Genomic DNA, 15,398 nt, shown 5'->3' on the forward strand with positions numbered 1-15,398 from the left:
AGCTAGAGGTCAAGGGACTCTGGACAGAAGTCAAGAAACAAGGAAAGAGAAGAGACGGTGGTGGGGTGGGGAGGGGGGAGGGTTAGGCTGGTAGGGAGTTGACCGGATGAGGACCGGATGGAAGGGGGACCTGCACTCAGGGATGGAGCAGATTCTGGGACCCTGAGCCCAGGCCGGGAGGCTGCTCCTGTGGCTCTCACCTCTTTCCTCTCTCCCTCCTCCACTCTGAGAGGCCTTTGGGGGGGCCTCCCTATCCAATTAACAGAGAAGGAGCAATCAAAGGGAAGTTGTTAATTTGCTGATGCTCATTAGGGGTTCTTAGCAAGGAGACTGTTGAGGTCTGATGGTGTCAGATGATGAGGAGGGGGTGTGGGGGACCAGAACTCTATCTCTAGCAACTCCTTCACTCCACTAGTAGGCTGGTGCAGCTCTAGGACAAGGAAGGTGAGAGGCGTATTCTCAGGGCTTTAAGTTGGAAGAAAGAACCTGTAATGAGAAGGGGCTGGCACAGTTGGATGAGAAGTTGTGAGGGGTTGGGGGCAAGGGGCACGTGGGACGCCAGGGAGGGGGGCTGTAGATCCCTAGAGGAAGTGTAGGTTTAGGACTGTTCAGGAGGGAGAGAGGGATCCGTTTACTAGGGGTCTGGACATGGCGCTTCCAAAAGGAAGGGAGCATCTTGGATTCTGGTCTTGAGCTGGGGAGCTGTCCAGCAGCACCTTGCGGCCCCAGAGGGCTGTCATGTCCCTGGTTGCCACTGGGTGGCAGCACTCTCCCAGATTCTTAGAATCAACCCAAGGGGGCATTTGGGAGTGGGAATGGGGCTTGGGAGGGCCTCGCACAGAGGCCCAAGGAAGAATTGAGCAGAGTCTGATTTTTGAATTCCAAGTGTCCTGAGGGGGGACCGTCTTGAAGCATCTGTAATTCCCCTAACTCCCCACCCTCGCAGGCTGAGTGACACATGGAGCTTCTTGAAATGGCTGCAAATTGCTTCAATCACCTGGGATGTTACTGAGGGAGCAGCGGGGGTGGAAAGAAGGTGATGAGGTGAGGTGGAGGCAGGCAAGGACTGATTGAGGCCAAGAGCTGCCTCGGGAGGAGTCTGGGGGAGGATAGGAGACGTGAATCAGGTAATCTCAGCTTCCAGACCTGGCCCGGCCAGTCATTAGCATGGGCAGATCCCTTGACCTCTCTGAGCTCAATTTCCTCATCTGGAAGATGGGGATAATATATATTTCACAGGCGTTTCTGAGGATTACATGAGCTAATGTATAGAAAGTGCTAGCCACATTAGCTTGTACTTAGTAAATCCTTAATAAGTAATAACTGTTATTATTAGCATTGGTGTTTGGCTCCGGTGGTAAAACCACCAGTGCAGCTAAATTAGGGCAGAATCAGACAGTGGTTCAACCCAGACTGCACAATTGAATCACCTGGGGAGCTTTTTAAAATGTTGATGCTGTGGCCCCACCTTAGACCAATTAAATCAGAATCTGCGGATAAGGCCCAGATTTCCCAGCATTTCAAGATCTCTAATATAGAGCAGCTAGTCTGGAGAAAAGTTGCTCTTCAGAATCCATTGGTTTGAATCAAGGCTTCAGTATGATTCCTTGCATGACAGTCCCCAGGCTTAGAAGTTCTTTCTTACACACAACTCAAGTCCCTCATGCTATTGTTTCCTTTTTATTTGAGGTGAGATGGATCCCTGCATTTCAGTAAACCTCCACTGACTGAGGCTTTTCCTGTGTCAAGTCACAGGATTGGCCCTGGGAACATGGTAAGGAGTTGCATAGTCCCTGCCTTCAAAATTTCTTAGTGTCAAAGGAGAGATAAACATGTTGAAAATTAACTCTAGTGCAAAAGCCAAGAGCGAAATTGATGGATGGGCCAGGGCTGCCATCATACAGTGGCAGAGGGGCAAGTCAGACTGGGGTTGGGGGTGCAGGAATGAGGAAAGGGGAAGCTGGCTTTAGTAAGATGACACTTGGACCCAAGGGCCATGACTAGTGTCCCACTGTTCCTTTCTCTTCTTCGAGCCCTGCTCCCTCTTGTTCAGATCATGACAGATTCTAGCTCCTTCAGTCTCCTCCCAGCTTCTTGTTCACACTGCCCTCTTCTCTCTGGTCACTGTGGTTACTAGAGTTCAGTGCCCTTTCTCTCCTGGGGCTGAGAAATAGGCCTGGAGATATTCCTCCCTCCACTGGCACGAGGCATCTGGCCAGGACCCACCCACGACTTTGGCATTGTGCTGACCAGATTAAAAGTTCACCTTTGTCACACCAATGCTGTGTGATTGTAGGCAAGTTACTTAACCTGTCTGAACCTCACTTTCACCACAAATCATAAAATCTGGCAAATGCCCACAGTGATGAAACAATGTGAATCTAGTAAACAGTAGGTGTTCCATCAATAGTGGCGAGTATTATTTTCATCCCTGAAAGGCTGATGGAGGCAAATCCCCCATGGACACTTTTCTTGCAGATGGCCCCATCTGCTGTAGGTGCAGAAGCACCCTCCAGCCTCTCAGAGACGGGAAGACGGGGAGGGCAAAGGAAGGCGAGGCCCCCTGGGACTCCCAGGCAGCTCTTCTCTGCTCCCCCGTGCGTGAAATCACATGCACCCCAATCTGTCTGCATCCACTTCATCTGCCAGCTCAGCAAATGCAGAGACAATTAAGGAGTTAATTAGCAGGCGGTGGGGAAGGGGCTGTGGACCTGAGGCTGATGGGACCCAGGAACACGCCCCTTCAGGCTCCCCATTGTCCCTGTGACCCTCATCTTCCCCTGCTTTCTCTTTGCTCGTCCAAATGCTCCTCTTACCCCCCTCCCTCATTTCCTGCTCCCTTAGCCCCCCTCAACCCTGTGCGTCCTCCTCTCTTTTCCCCTATTTCTTTCTCTGATCTCTCTCTTCCCCCACTTAGCCTGCCTGCCCTTTCCTACCGGAGTCACTACCTTCTCGTCTTTGGGGAGCTCACCCTTTTCTCCTCCTCATGTTCTCCCCATGCCCTCCTCTCATTCTGGCCCCTCTTCACCCTTCACTCCGTCTCCCTCGCCCCACACCCTCCCTCCCTCTCCCACTTGAATGTGGGTCTCAGGAAATGTGCCTTGTTCGCTGGTTCATGAGTATGGGGTCCCATATCTGCTACAGGAGGCCTCAGGGTTTGACAGGTTGTCTGACAGGCTGGGTCCCCCCCTCTACAATTCTGAAGGGGTCTCTGGTCTTCACCATCTCCAGCACCTCTCATGCCTGGCCCTCTGTGTGTCTCCTGTGCCAGGGCATGTCTGGGAGGCTCCCACCCCGCGCTGCTGCTGCTGCCTCTCTTACGTCTGAGCAGTTTGTCTGCACATCCAGGACCGTGCTGCTCCCTTGTTCTTCCCCCAGTCCTTTCTGGGGGGCTGGCAGATGGCCACCTTTCTTCCATCACAAATCCCAATTTGTGTGTCATCATGTCATTTGGGGAATCACGGCTTTAGAAGAAAGGGATGATTAAAGAAAAAACATAAATTGAGAGAAAGGTGCTGAGCAAGAGAGAGGTGGAGAAATTGGTGCCAAGGCAGAGATTAAAAGGGCAGATGCTGGGGAGGGAGGAGGAGGAGGAAGAGGAGAAAGCAGAGAGAGAGAGTAAAAGAGAGAGAGAGAAGTAGAAATAGAGACTTTGAGATAGGGGAGAGAGCTAAGGTCCCTCCCTGCTTTAAAATTCTGGGTCTTTGAGAAGAAGAGTGAACAAAGGAGAAACAGAGTGCCTAGGCTTTTTCCTCTTCCAGGAAACCTCGCTGGAGATTCCCTTATCCTAGCACTGATCTCCAGTTCCCTCCTGGACCAGCCACCCTGCTGTCTCTGTTTTATGGGCTCTGGGAGCAGGTCGGTCCTCTGTCCTCCCTCCATACCCACTCTCCAATGCAGGGTGCTCCCCCAGAGCGGGCAGTGGCTATCCTGACCGCTAGAGGAGGGGAAAGGTTGTGGATAAGGCAAACCCGCACTCCCCAGCGGACTGTGCTCCTCCCACGCTCAGCAGATGCATTGAATTCCGGGCACCTTGAGGGCAGAGATTGCATCTGTAGCTCTGGGATGCCAAGGCCTGGCCTGAGCCTGGTAATTGCAGCTCCTCGATAGTGTTTAGTGAGTTGCATAACTGAGGAGCACCCCTGGGACCATGGCTGGATCTAGGGGTCTCCCAGGCTTGGTGACACCTTTGTCCTCTGCATCAGTTGGCCCTGCAGGGCGCTTGTGTCTCTGAGCTGTCCCCCAGCTAAGCACTGAGCTGTCCCCTCTCCCAACTCTCCCCCCACGGGAGGACCCTTCTAGAGCCCATGCCTCCCCCTATGGACCCTCCTCCCACGTTACCCAGGCCCCTCTGGAAGGCGCAATCTCAGCGCCCAGGGCGGCCTCTGAGCCACAGGAGGCAGTGCTGGTGAATAATTCATGGGCCTGGGAGGCCCTTATCTCCCAAGCCGGGCCCCACCCGGGGCCCCTGCACTGGGCTGCTGTCCCACGACTCCCTGCTTTATCTCAACGCCCAGCTTGTAATGCAGCTCGCCATATCACAGGCAGAAGGGGAGATTAATTTTCTGGTTTTGCATGGGCGGGGAGAGGAGGGGGCGTGGGGAGGTGCTGGGGAGCAGAAGCTGGGATCTTTCCGATTTCAGACTCCAGCGGCTTAATCCTCTCCCAGGCCTGCAGGAACGGGAGGAAGGGGGTGTTGCAAGCCAAATTTCATCATCAGCGGCGGCAGCCCCAACAGAGGGAGGCGGCGGCGAGGGGCAAACAGACGGGAGAAGCAGTGGTGCTGGCACAGAAAGGCGAGTTGTTTGGAAACAGGGTAAAAGGCAGCCCTCTCAGCCTGGGCTCACAGACACCCGGCTTGTCCGGGTGGGAGCTGGGGCCATGTGGGGTGAACACATGGGGCATGTATGTGTACACACAGGAGCTCCAGGCGCATAAGCTTACCCCTTAAGGATGTCACACCAGCCTCGGTGTCTGCCACACCCCACACAGGGCTTGGCACAGAGGCGTCTAAAAAAAATGTTGACTGATTGGGGGGCTGAACATCTGGGGGAATGCTGATGAGCTGAGCAGACACAGCCCCATGTCTCCTGGAATCTGGCTCTGCTATCTTTCCATCTGCCCTGTGAGCCCTGGCACACACAGACTGCTGGCTCCTTTGGTTTCCTGTGTCCGCCATGGTCTACCTAGGCCAGTGAGGGTGGGGACAGTGGCCTGGGGAGCCTGCAGTTCCCTGCTGCTTCTGCTTAGATGACACAACTACCCAGATCTGGAGGAATCACCATCTGTTAACTGAGCACCTATTATGTACCAAGACATGGGCAGGGCAGCCACATGTTCCCCAAGATCAATTAGAAGTGAGTCTTGCCTTCAAGGAGCTTAATGGCCCAACTGGGATAACCAGACACATAGGTAATTGATTTTGATGCATAACAGAATGTGATGCTTGCTAGGACAGAGCTGCTGATAAAAGTGCTCCAAGGAGGGAGAGAATTGATGATGACCAGGAAAGTGTCTTGAAGGATGTAGCATTTGAGACAGGTTTTGAAGGATAGGTAGGAGTTTATATCGGCTATAATGGCATTGGGAGGGAGGCAAGGCATTTCAGGAGAAGGAATAGTATGGAAGAAATGATCATAGGGAACCAGAGTGTAACAATGAGATAGCAATTTTGTCTGTCTGGTGAATGAGGAAGAATAGTGATGGTCAAGGCTGGGAGGCAGGCCAAGGGGAAGCCATGAAGTTTCCTGACATCATGTGGAGGAGCTTGCATTTGTCTAGGACCATTGGGGAACAACTGAAGAGCTCTGAGCAGGAGGTGGTATGATCAGCGTGGTATTGGAGGAAGATAAAAATAGTCACATCACTGAGCATTTGTATGCTGGGTATTGTTCTAAGTGTTACGGAAGGAATTCTCTCATTAAATCCTTACAACCATCTTCTTAGTAGGTAATAATATCATCCCATTTTAGAGGAGATCCAAGATTGTGGAGTAGATAAACACTGTGCCTGCTTCCTTCCGTGAACACATAAAAATTACAACTAAATTATAGAACAGTCAACCTGGAAAACCATCTGAGGTCTAACTGAACAGAAGTTTTATAACTAAGGATATAGCCACGTTATATATATATAACTAAGAAACAGCCACGTTGTGACTGCATTGTTTACAATGGCCAAGATGGGGAGGCAGCCTGTGTGTCTGTTGATGGAAGAATGGATAAAGAGGAGGTGGTACATATATACAGTGGAATATTGCTCGGCCATGGAAGGGAATGGGTTCTTCCCATCTGCAGCAGCATGGATGGACCTGGAGGGTATTGTGCTGAGTGGAGTGTCAGACAGAGAAATACAGATGCAATGTGATTTCACTTATATGTGGAATCTAAAGAACAAACTAAACAGAAACAAACTCATAGATACAGAGAACATATTGATGGTTGCCAGATGGGAGAGGAGTTGGGGTGAGTGAAAAAGGGAAGGGATTAAGAAGTATAAATTGGTTGTTACACAATAAAGATGGTTATGTAGGGTATAGCATAAGGAATATAGTCAATAATATTGTGACAACTATGTATGGTGTCATATTGGTACTAGATTTGTTGGGGTGAAAGATGGGAGGGGGTTGGGGGCAGGGTGAAAAAGGTGAAGGGATTAAGAGGTACAAACTGGTACTTATAAAATAGTCACGGGGATGTAAAGTACAGCACAGAGAATACAGTCATTAATATGGTAATAACTATGTATAGTGCCAGGTGGGTACTAGACTAGTCAGGGGGATAATTTCTTAAATTATACAAATGTCTAACCACTATGCTGTACACCTGAAATTAATATAAAATAATGTTGAATGTCAACGGTAATTGAAAAATTAAAAAGGGGGGGAAAGGTGAAGGGGAATAAGAGGTCCAAATTTCCTGGAATAAAACAAATAAGTCATGGGGATGTGATGTACAGCATAGGGAATATAGTCAATAATATGGTGATAGCGTGGTACAGTGTCAGATGGTTGCTGGACTTATCATGGCGACCACTTCTTTAGGTATATAAATGTTGAATAGGTATGGTGTGTACCTGAAACTAATATAATGTTGTATGTTAGCTGTATTTTAATAAAAATCTTTAAAAAATATCATCCCATTTTATAGATGAGGAAATGGGGTCACAGAGGTGTTGGCAATAGAATGAGAATTAATTAAAGACAGCAGAAATCACAGATGGGAAGTTTAGGATGATAAATTCTTTAGTGTCTCAGGCACTTTTGGCCACGGAGAGAAATACTCATTAGTTTTTCTACTTTGATATGTAAGTTATTAATATTTATTCAGTTATTAACATTCCCCTAAATAGTTTCATACTACTTATACAACCAATAAATAAAAAATCTATGAACTTAGCAAATTATATTTCCCCAAATATTTAAACATTGATTGCAAATGAAATCAATTAAACTCTTCATAAATCAGGTTTTCTCAAAAGCTTTGAAAAATCCTGAAAAGCAGACAAAACAAACAATATTACAATAATTGCTGAAAAGGCCCCCATTACAAAAACAATAGCATGAATTTAAATGTCTTTGTTCCATATTTCTAACATTATTTTCTTTATTCTTATTCTTTTCTCTTCCAGGGTTAGAATTTTCCTGATTTCAACAGAGCCTCAGCCTGCAGACTGGAATGAATGGAGATGATTTGGGACAGGAATGGGGGGGAGTGGGGGTTGGGGGCCACAAAAGTCCTGGCAGGTTGGGGCTTCCAGGAAGAGCCTCCTGGGCTTCATTATGCAGCCCTTCGCCTATTTCATCAGGAACTCTCTCCTCTTTACACTTGGACCAATCATAGATTCTGAATTTTTGTATGTGACCCTAATCTTTTCCCCAAAATGATTCTAGTTCTGAGTACCTTATCTTTACAGTACAGCCCAGTGTGTTCTGAGTGGGGCCTGGTCTGGTTCAGTTAAGCCTAAAGTCCTTGGTCAATTGGTTAACTGGAACTATGTCCGTCTTTTCCTTCTCAGCTGCAAAGACCTACGCTATTGTCAGCAAGGGCGCTGAAGCCAGGGTCTAAGATGAGGCATTAAGGGCTTGAATTAGGGCAGTGGCAATGGAAATAAAAAGGAAAGGACAGTTTTCAGAGACTCCGTGAAGGCAAAACTGACTTATATTAAATGGGAGAGAATAGTTTTCCTCACAGAATCAAATGAAAATACATGTGAAGGTCCTCTCTGTACCTTATAAGCACCATTAAATCCTAGTTGTTTTGCTTTGTTGTTATGTTAGGATTATGAGATTGCCAAGGACAAAGCCTTAGAGAGTTCACCCAATGCAGGGAAGGCAGGAAAGGAGGCTGAAAGACAAAGGGAACTGAGAGCAATTGGTCCACCAGAAGAATCAGGAGAGAGAGAGAGAGGTGTCGCGTAAACCCTAAAGAGATGAGAGGCATGAGGACAGTTAGGTCCAAGAGAGAAGAAGGGAAGGTCTGAACTAGGGTGGGGAGAGTATGGGTGTGTTGGGAGGGAGAAAAGAAACAAAAGGGGTGAGTGATACGTTAGAGCCAGAAATGGCAAATGGCGATGTGCTGCGTGCACGTGCTGATGAGGGGCCAGAGGGGACGCTGGCGATTCTAAGGTCATGCATTTGGGGGTGGGGAGCCTGGGCAGATCCAGGCAAGGAAGATTGGGGTGGCCCTGGGTTCCTACAAGGCATAGAACGAAGGCTCCCCACCGTGACCAGGTTTGACACTCCTTTGCAAATATCAACTATTGTTTCTCAGCCATGTGGCCCTCAGCCTTCTAGCGTAGCTATCACCCTCCACTCTAGGTCCACTCTTCTCCTGGGAATCAGAATCAGAGAAGTGTAAAACTTGCAGAGTCTTTCGACATCATCTAATCCACCCTCCACCTTCAACCACCACCACTGAACAGATGAGGCCATAGAGCAGAAATGGCATGATGCGCGATAAAGCTGGGATGAGAATCCTGGTCTCCTGACTCCCCATCTAGTATGTTTTACCCCTGTCACTCAACCTGGTGATCCTACTGCAAGAGGACTTGGCCCCGTGACACCCAATATCACCTGGCTGCCTAAAGAGACTTTTCCAGAAAAGTAGGTTGTATTTTGGCTTATAAAACCTAAAAGCCCTTACATTGGGGTAGAATTAGGAGTCTTGGTGATAGTTGTTGAAGGTATGAGGCCTCAGAAAAGATGAAGCCCTCACTACGCTGTACACCGGAAACTAACATAAAATAATATTGAATGTCAACTATAATTGAAAAAAAAAATAATTAATTAAAAAAGGGAAAAGATGATTCCCTCCCGTGCTTATCAAAGAACGGGATGATGTTGGGGGTATTTTAAGGACTAGCAGCTGGTAGTCAGAAGTGGGGAGAGATGAGAGGCAGGAGATGGAGGCAGGGGAATTCGAGAGGATAGTCTCCCCTGGCCTCAATGAAGGTCTGGCTTAAAGCCTATGTGAAGAGCTGGGAGAGGGAGGAAAGATAAAGTGGTGGGCTGTGTCCTCTGGGGGTGTGGAGCTGGACACCCAGGACGCGAGGACTCAGTGTGGGATAGGATGGATGGTTTTGTCCAACTTAAAAGAACCACTGCCCAGCCCCCAAACTGGCCGCACCTCTGTCTCCCCTGGGCCCCTGACCACTCTCTTCTCCCTCCTCCCTTTGATTGCTGGTGGTAATTGCTCTCCATTTGGCAATTACTTAGTTCATTAATTGCCTAAAGGAGAGTATCAGCCTAGGGTGGGGGTGATTGGCAAAGAACGTAATGGGGAGGGAGGCCTCTAGGGAACCAGATATGGACCTGGACCTGGAAAGGGACTGGAGTGCGGTGGAGGAAGGTGAGCCTTATATAGCTGGCTCTGGTCAGCTAAGTTGCTCCGCTCAGATCTAGTATGGAGGAACCACTTTTCAACTCTAATATAGACACCAGTACTTTCACTCTCAGATACCCTACCATCCCTGATCCAATCACACTCTCCATCTGTCCTCCTCTGCCATCATCAGTACTACCACTCTCCAACTTTCCTCCTTCAACATCATCATCACCACTGTCACCCTTGTGGTAGGCGGCCTCTAAGGTGACTCCCAGTGATTCCTGCCCCCTAGAATTCATATCCTTGTATAACCCTATCGCCTCAAGTGTGGGCTGTATTTAATGACTCACCTCTAGTGAATAGAATTCAACAGAGGTGATGGGAAGTTACTTCAAGATTAGGCTACAAAACGACTGTGGCTTCCATCTTGGGTACTCTGTCATTTGCACTGAGGAAAGCCAGTTGTCAGCTACTCTATGGAGAAGCCCACATGGCAAGGAACTGAGAGAGGCCTCAGGCCAACACCCAGCGAGGACCAAGAGCCCAGGAGGAACTGAGTCCTGCCAGCAACCATGTGAGTGAGCTTGGAAGCAGATCCTCCTGTGGAAACTACAGGTGCAATTGCAGCCCCAGCTGACACCTTCGTCGCCGTCTTGTGAGAGACTTTGAGCCAGAGGCACCCAGCTAAGCCTTGCCCAGATCCCTGGCCCACAGAAACAATGAGATTTTTAAAAAGTGTGTTGTTTTGCACCATTAAGTTTTGGGGGTAATTCGTTATGCAGCAACAGATAATTAGTGCAGCCACCGCCATCATCATGACCATCATTACCACCGTTACCACCAGCACCACCGTGCTCTCAAACCCACCACCACAGCTTCCATCACAGCCATCACCACTGTCGCCACCATCCCCATCTCTACTTTAAACTCAAATATGATTCTTGCATGAGCACCAGCATTGCAATCATCATCTCCAGCTGCAAAAGCCTTTCTAACACCCAATCTGTACTAGGCTCTCTGTGAGATTACAAAGTCTGTGCCCTCAGAGAATCAGGTGGGGACTTTTTTGGGGAATCAGGACACATTTGTGAAAAGTGAATAGCAAGGGTGCCGGCCCAGTGGCTCAGGCGGTTGGAGCTCCGTGCTCCTAACTCCAAAGGCTGCCGGTTCGATTTCCACATGGAACAGTGGGCTCTCAACCACAAGGTTGCTGGTTCAGCTCCTTGAGTCCCGCAAGGGATGGTGGGCTGCGCCCCCTCCAACTAACAACTAACAACGGCAACTGGATCTGGAGCTGAGCTGCGCCCTCCACAACTAAGATTGAATGGACAACAACTTGACTTGGAAAAAAAAGTCCCAGAAGTACACACTGTTACCTAATAAAGTCCTGTTCCCCTCCCCAATAAAATCTTAAAAAAAAAAAAAAAAGTGAATAGCAAGTCCAGGACGTCTATGCTTACTGCCACTTTGGGTTGTAGGGAAGGCTTCGTGGAAAAGGGGTCTAATCTAGGCCTCAAAGGCTCAGTGAGATCTGACTAGGCAGAAAGGAAGGGGCAGATATACGTCAGCTTGATGTGTCAGGTAGAAAATGAAGTGAAGAGATCTGGCCAGAGGGGAGGTCCATTCAGGGGAGAGGAGGGAAATGAGGCTGGAACCAGAAAAGAAGCACATGGAGGTCTAAGGTCTAATGCATTTGTTCAGGGCTCTCCACTTTCCAAGCATTGTCTGTGCTAAGTTGGTTAAGTAGGGCCATCCTCTTAAGGACATGCCCAGTTTCCTAGCTTAGCCATAGGGAGACAGGTCTGGGACTGAAGCCTTGAGCCTTCTGCACCAGCAAGAGACAGTGTAGAATGTCGGGATCCAGCCAACCCGGGTCACAAGTCCTTCCAGCTGATAACAATAGGCGAGTTATTCAACCACCTGTCAGTTGTACCTACCTCTCAGGCTGCTGTATGGACCAGACATCATATGAGAAACATTGTATGTGTTTCCAGCCACATGGCAGCCTGGAAACCAATGTTCATTCTATCTCCCAGCCTCCCTGCATCCTCTCCTGCCCAGCGCCTTGTCCATTCACTTGGAGGCTGGGCACGAGTTCATCCAGGCAGACAGACCTGCCACACTTCACAACTTCTGAGGGCACCATTTACATATGGACACGAGGGTAGGAGGAGTTAGGAAGGAGATACTATTGACCAGCTGCTTCTCACTCCGGAACGTCTTTCAGGATGGGTCCAGGAGAGTTGACTCCTCCGTTCAGGCCTGTGTGACCAAGAAATGACCGCATCTGCCTTTTTCAGAGACTACGTCTTCTACTTCCTGGGGAGGGCAGGGCCCAGAGCCAGGATCCCAGAGCTGGAAGGAGACCTCTGGAACATCTGGATGGAACTCAGCCCCTCCTTCATCCAGGGAACATGCCACGAGTCCCACGTAACAAGACAATGCCATCCTCACAACTGTGTACAGCTTTCATATCCGCAGCTTCCTTGGTACTAACCACCACCCTAGGACAGAGGCCTCATTATTGTTTCACCCCCACTTTATAGATGAATAAGTGGGAGCTCAGAGAGATTAAGTGACGTTGTCCCAGACCACTGAGGCGGTGAGTGGCTGAGCTGACCCCAGGTCCCAGGATGCCAAATGCCGTGCTGTCCTCCAAGCCTACACTGTCCCAAGGCTCCAAGAGGCTCAGTGACTTGCATGAAGTCCCTCGGCTTAGATGCAAGGGAGGGGGGGTTAGAACCCAGACCTCTTCCCCAGCCCCTAGAGCAGTGTTCTTTCTGCTCCATCACTCTGCACTGGGTAGAAAAACTGCTGCGGGGAAACAAGTTTGGCAATGGAAAGGGAGAAATGATGGCAGGAGAGGGAGGAAGGCGCTGGAGCCCTGCGGGTGACTGCAGAGGATGGGGTCGATATGGAGATGAGAGGGCTGGGACACCAGGGTCCCCAGCTGGCTGGGGCTGGGATCAGCCCTCCCCCCTCCATCAGGCCTGGGGCTGCAGGCTGCCAGTGCTGCTCCATCAAGACCCCCCCGAGAGCCCGAAATCAAATATTCCTTCTCCCCTGCTCAGGCAGGCTTATTGCCTCTGACAGCAAATGTATTGCTCTAATCTTTTCTCATTTTGCCGAGATGGGCTCCATTCTGACCTCCCTGCCAGCCTTGAAGGCTTCGCAGAAGCGGGAGGGACACACCAAGGTGGGAGGGAAATGCAGGGGCTGGGCTATAAATGGGGCAGCTGCATGATCCTGGGTTTGACATGGCCTGTCTCTAGAAGGCGGGAAGAGACTGGAGATTCTAGAGTCTCTGGGAGAACCCATGTCTGAGGGTTCCCTGCTGAAAGCAGATAGGAAAGGCTTGGTGGGCAATGAAGGAGCAGGCTCCGAGGCCCCAGGGAAACAGACTTCTACAGAGCAGACAAACCTGGTGTGCATGTGCGTGTGCGTGTGTGTGTGTGTGTGTGTGTGTGTGTTGGAGCCAAAATTCTAAGCTTGGGAGATGGGCCTCCTGAGATGGGGGAAAGCAGGGTGTGCTCACCCTCTCCAGAGGATCTGGCCTGCCACGCCTATCCTTCTGTACCCTCTGGGTATGTACATGGGGCCTGCTTCTCTCTTTGAGGTCCTCTGGCCCTCGCCACGGAGAAACTCATGACTGGAGAGGCTGAGCTGGGTCCGGGCTCTGCTCAGGGTTCAGCAGGGTTAGGGTAGGGTGGGTGAGGGGCTCAGAGACTAGAGGGAGGGTGGTTTCTCCTGAACTCCCCTGGGGCCGGGAACTGCTGCCTCCTATTGTAGGGCAAGGCAGGCCCACATCTCAGCAAAGATCTCATAGTGATTCTCGTTTTAGAGTGAACCCCCTGCCTGGACTGCCCTTCCTGTTTCCCTCTGATTGTTGCCAACTCCACCTGCAGAAACGCTCCCCTGCCTCCACAGGTCTTCATCTGTTCCCTGCATTCCTGAGGTTCGTGCCAAGGCCACTCACTTGGGAAGACCATCGTGCCTTGTGCCTTGTTCGGTAACTTTTCTTTCCTCAGTCCCTTCCCCTTGTCTGAGGATAGCTGAGGTGAAGTGCGAGAAACTGTCTATGTGGCAGGGCAGGAACTGGCGCTCAAGGCCCTACCGGACGGGAGTTACCACTCACTACCACGTGTTTATAGGTGCACAATGCTGAGTGACCAGGGACAGTCACTGTCCCTCTGGTCCCTTACCTTCCCCAGCTCTGGAGATACGTCTCCCTTGCGGAACCTCTGGATAGTAGGCCTCAGTTATGGCCAACAGACCCAGGAATGGGAACCTTGGTCCACCCCCGCCCAGGGTGCAGCAGCCTTCTTGCTCAAGGCTGCAGCGCCCCTCTAGTGGCCTAACACCCTTTCGCTGGTGTAGCTGTGTAGGATGGGAGCCGTAAGGACCTTCAGAGGATATTCAGACCAGAGATTTCCAATCTTTTTCACTCCAAAAAACTTCCACGACGCTGACATGGTAGTAGTTGTGTTTTTGATAGCTGTTGATTGAGAAAACATATAACGACTGCATTCTGGATCACATCGTTAAAATTCATTTGTATTTTATTCATCCCCCCCAGCAATCACAGTTACACTAGTCAATCAGTTACACAGATGGGTTACTCATAGTCTTTTTTGAAGCCAGGGGCTGAGTCTCCTGTGGTCACTCCAAGGCTGCTCCCATTTGGGAACCACAGATTTAAACCACTCCTTGTGTCACAGATGAAGAGACAGACCTAGAGAGGAAGAGACTGGCTTAAATTCACACAGCTAGTGAGGGTGTTGCACCAGAATTTGAATTCGGGATGGATATTTGCCACAGGGACTGCCAATCAATCCTACAGGGGGCTAAATAAGGAGGAAGTTGCAGGCAGGGTAGGACAGGACTGCCTCTGAGAGGTGCAGGGAGCCCCCATCCTGTCTTCTTACCATCCTCATTCAGGTAAAACATGCCTAGAAGAGCTGCAAAGGGGACCTAAAGGAGAAGGTGGCCAAATAACAAACAGAGGGATGAGTGGAGAGGAGAAGCCAGCTGCTTTGAGCCCTTTACCCTCGATACCCAGACTGCACACACTCTAGGCCAGTCATTTAACTTCTCCGAGACTCAGTTTTCTCCTCCGTAAAATGGGAGGGAACTAACAGTTGAACATTTCCCTCCCTGTGGGAATAATGCCTTTCTTACCCCACAGGACTGTTAGAGAATCTAATGAAATGTGTGTGGAAGTTCTGGGTATATTGCAAAGTGATTAGAGAAGGGAATTTTGCATCCATAATCTCCTTTTTAACCCTCGAATCAACCCTGTGAAGTAGGTTCCATTATTCTCGTTTAACACGGGAGGTAACAGAAGTTTAACAGAGAGGGAGAGAGCCCAGATTTGACTTCAGATCTGACTCCTCTGAGAACTGGCTCTTGGTTTGACTTTTAGGATTTACAGTGAGTAGAAGTGATACTTGTTACAATTTACGTAAATCTCTGGTCTCTTTAGAACCAGCTACTTTCCTCTCCCTCCTCTTAGCCTGTCTCCCTACAATTGCAGCCACCTTGAGCCCAGAGTAGCACAGTGTCCTCTGAGTAAAG

The 15,398-nt window shown here is 49.7% G+C and overlaps 1 long non-coding RNA gene across 7 annotated transcripts in view; it reads left to right on the plus strand.

The window, feature by feature from the left end:
• Positions 1-8,261, plus strand: part of LOC109443803 (uncharacterized) — a 33,473-nt gene extending 25,212 nt beyond the window's left edge. For 2 of the 7 annotated variants that reach the window (XR_012493982.1, XR_012493985.1), the window contains 2 exons: positions 4,670-4,796; positions 7,630-8,261. This is a non-coding gene — a long non-coding RNA (uncharacterized LOC109443803). Of the gene's footprint in view, positions 1-1,689; positions 1,775-3,761; positions 3,871-4,669; positions 4,797-7,629 lie in introns of those variants that run through there. The other 5 variants (XR_002136742.2, XR_002136748.2, XR_002136746.2 and 2 more) reach the window with 4 other exon arrangements.
• Positions 8,262-15,398: the final 7,137 nt, after the last annotated feature.

This window comes from Rhinolophus sinicus, linkage group LG02, assembly GCF_036562045.2.
Source record: "Rhinolophus sinicus isolate RSC01 linkage group LG02, ASM3656204v1, whole genome shotgun sequence".
NCBI lineage: Eukaryota > Metazoa > Chordata > Mammalia > Chiroptera > Rhinolophidae > Rhinolophus > Rhinolophus sinicus.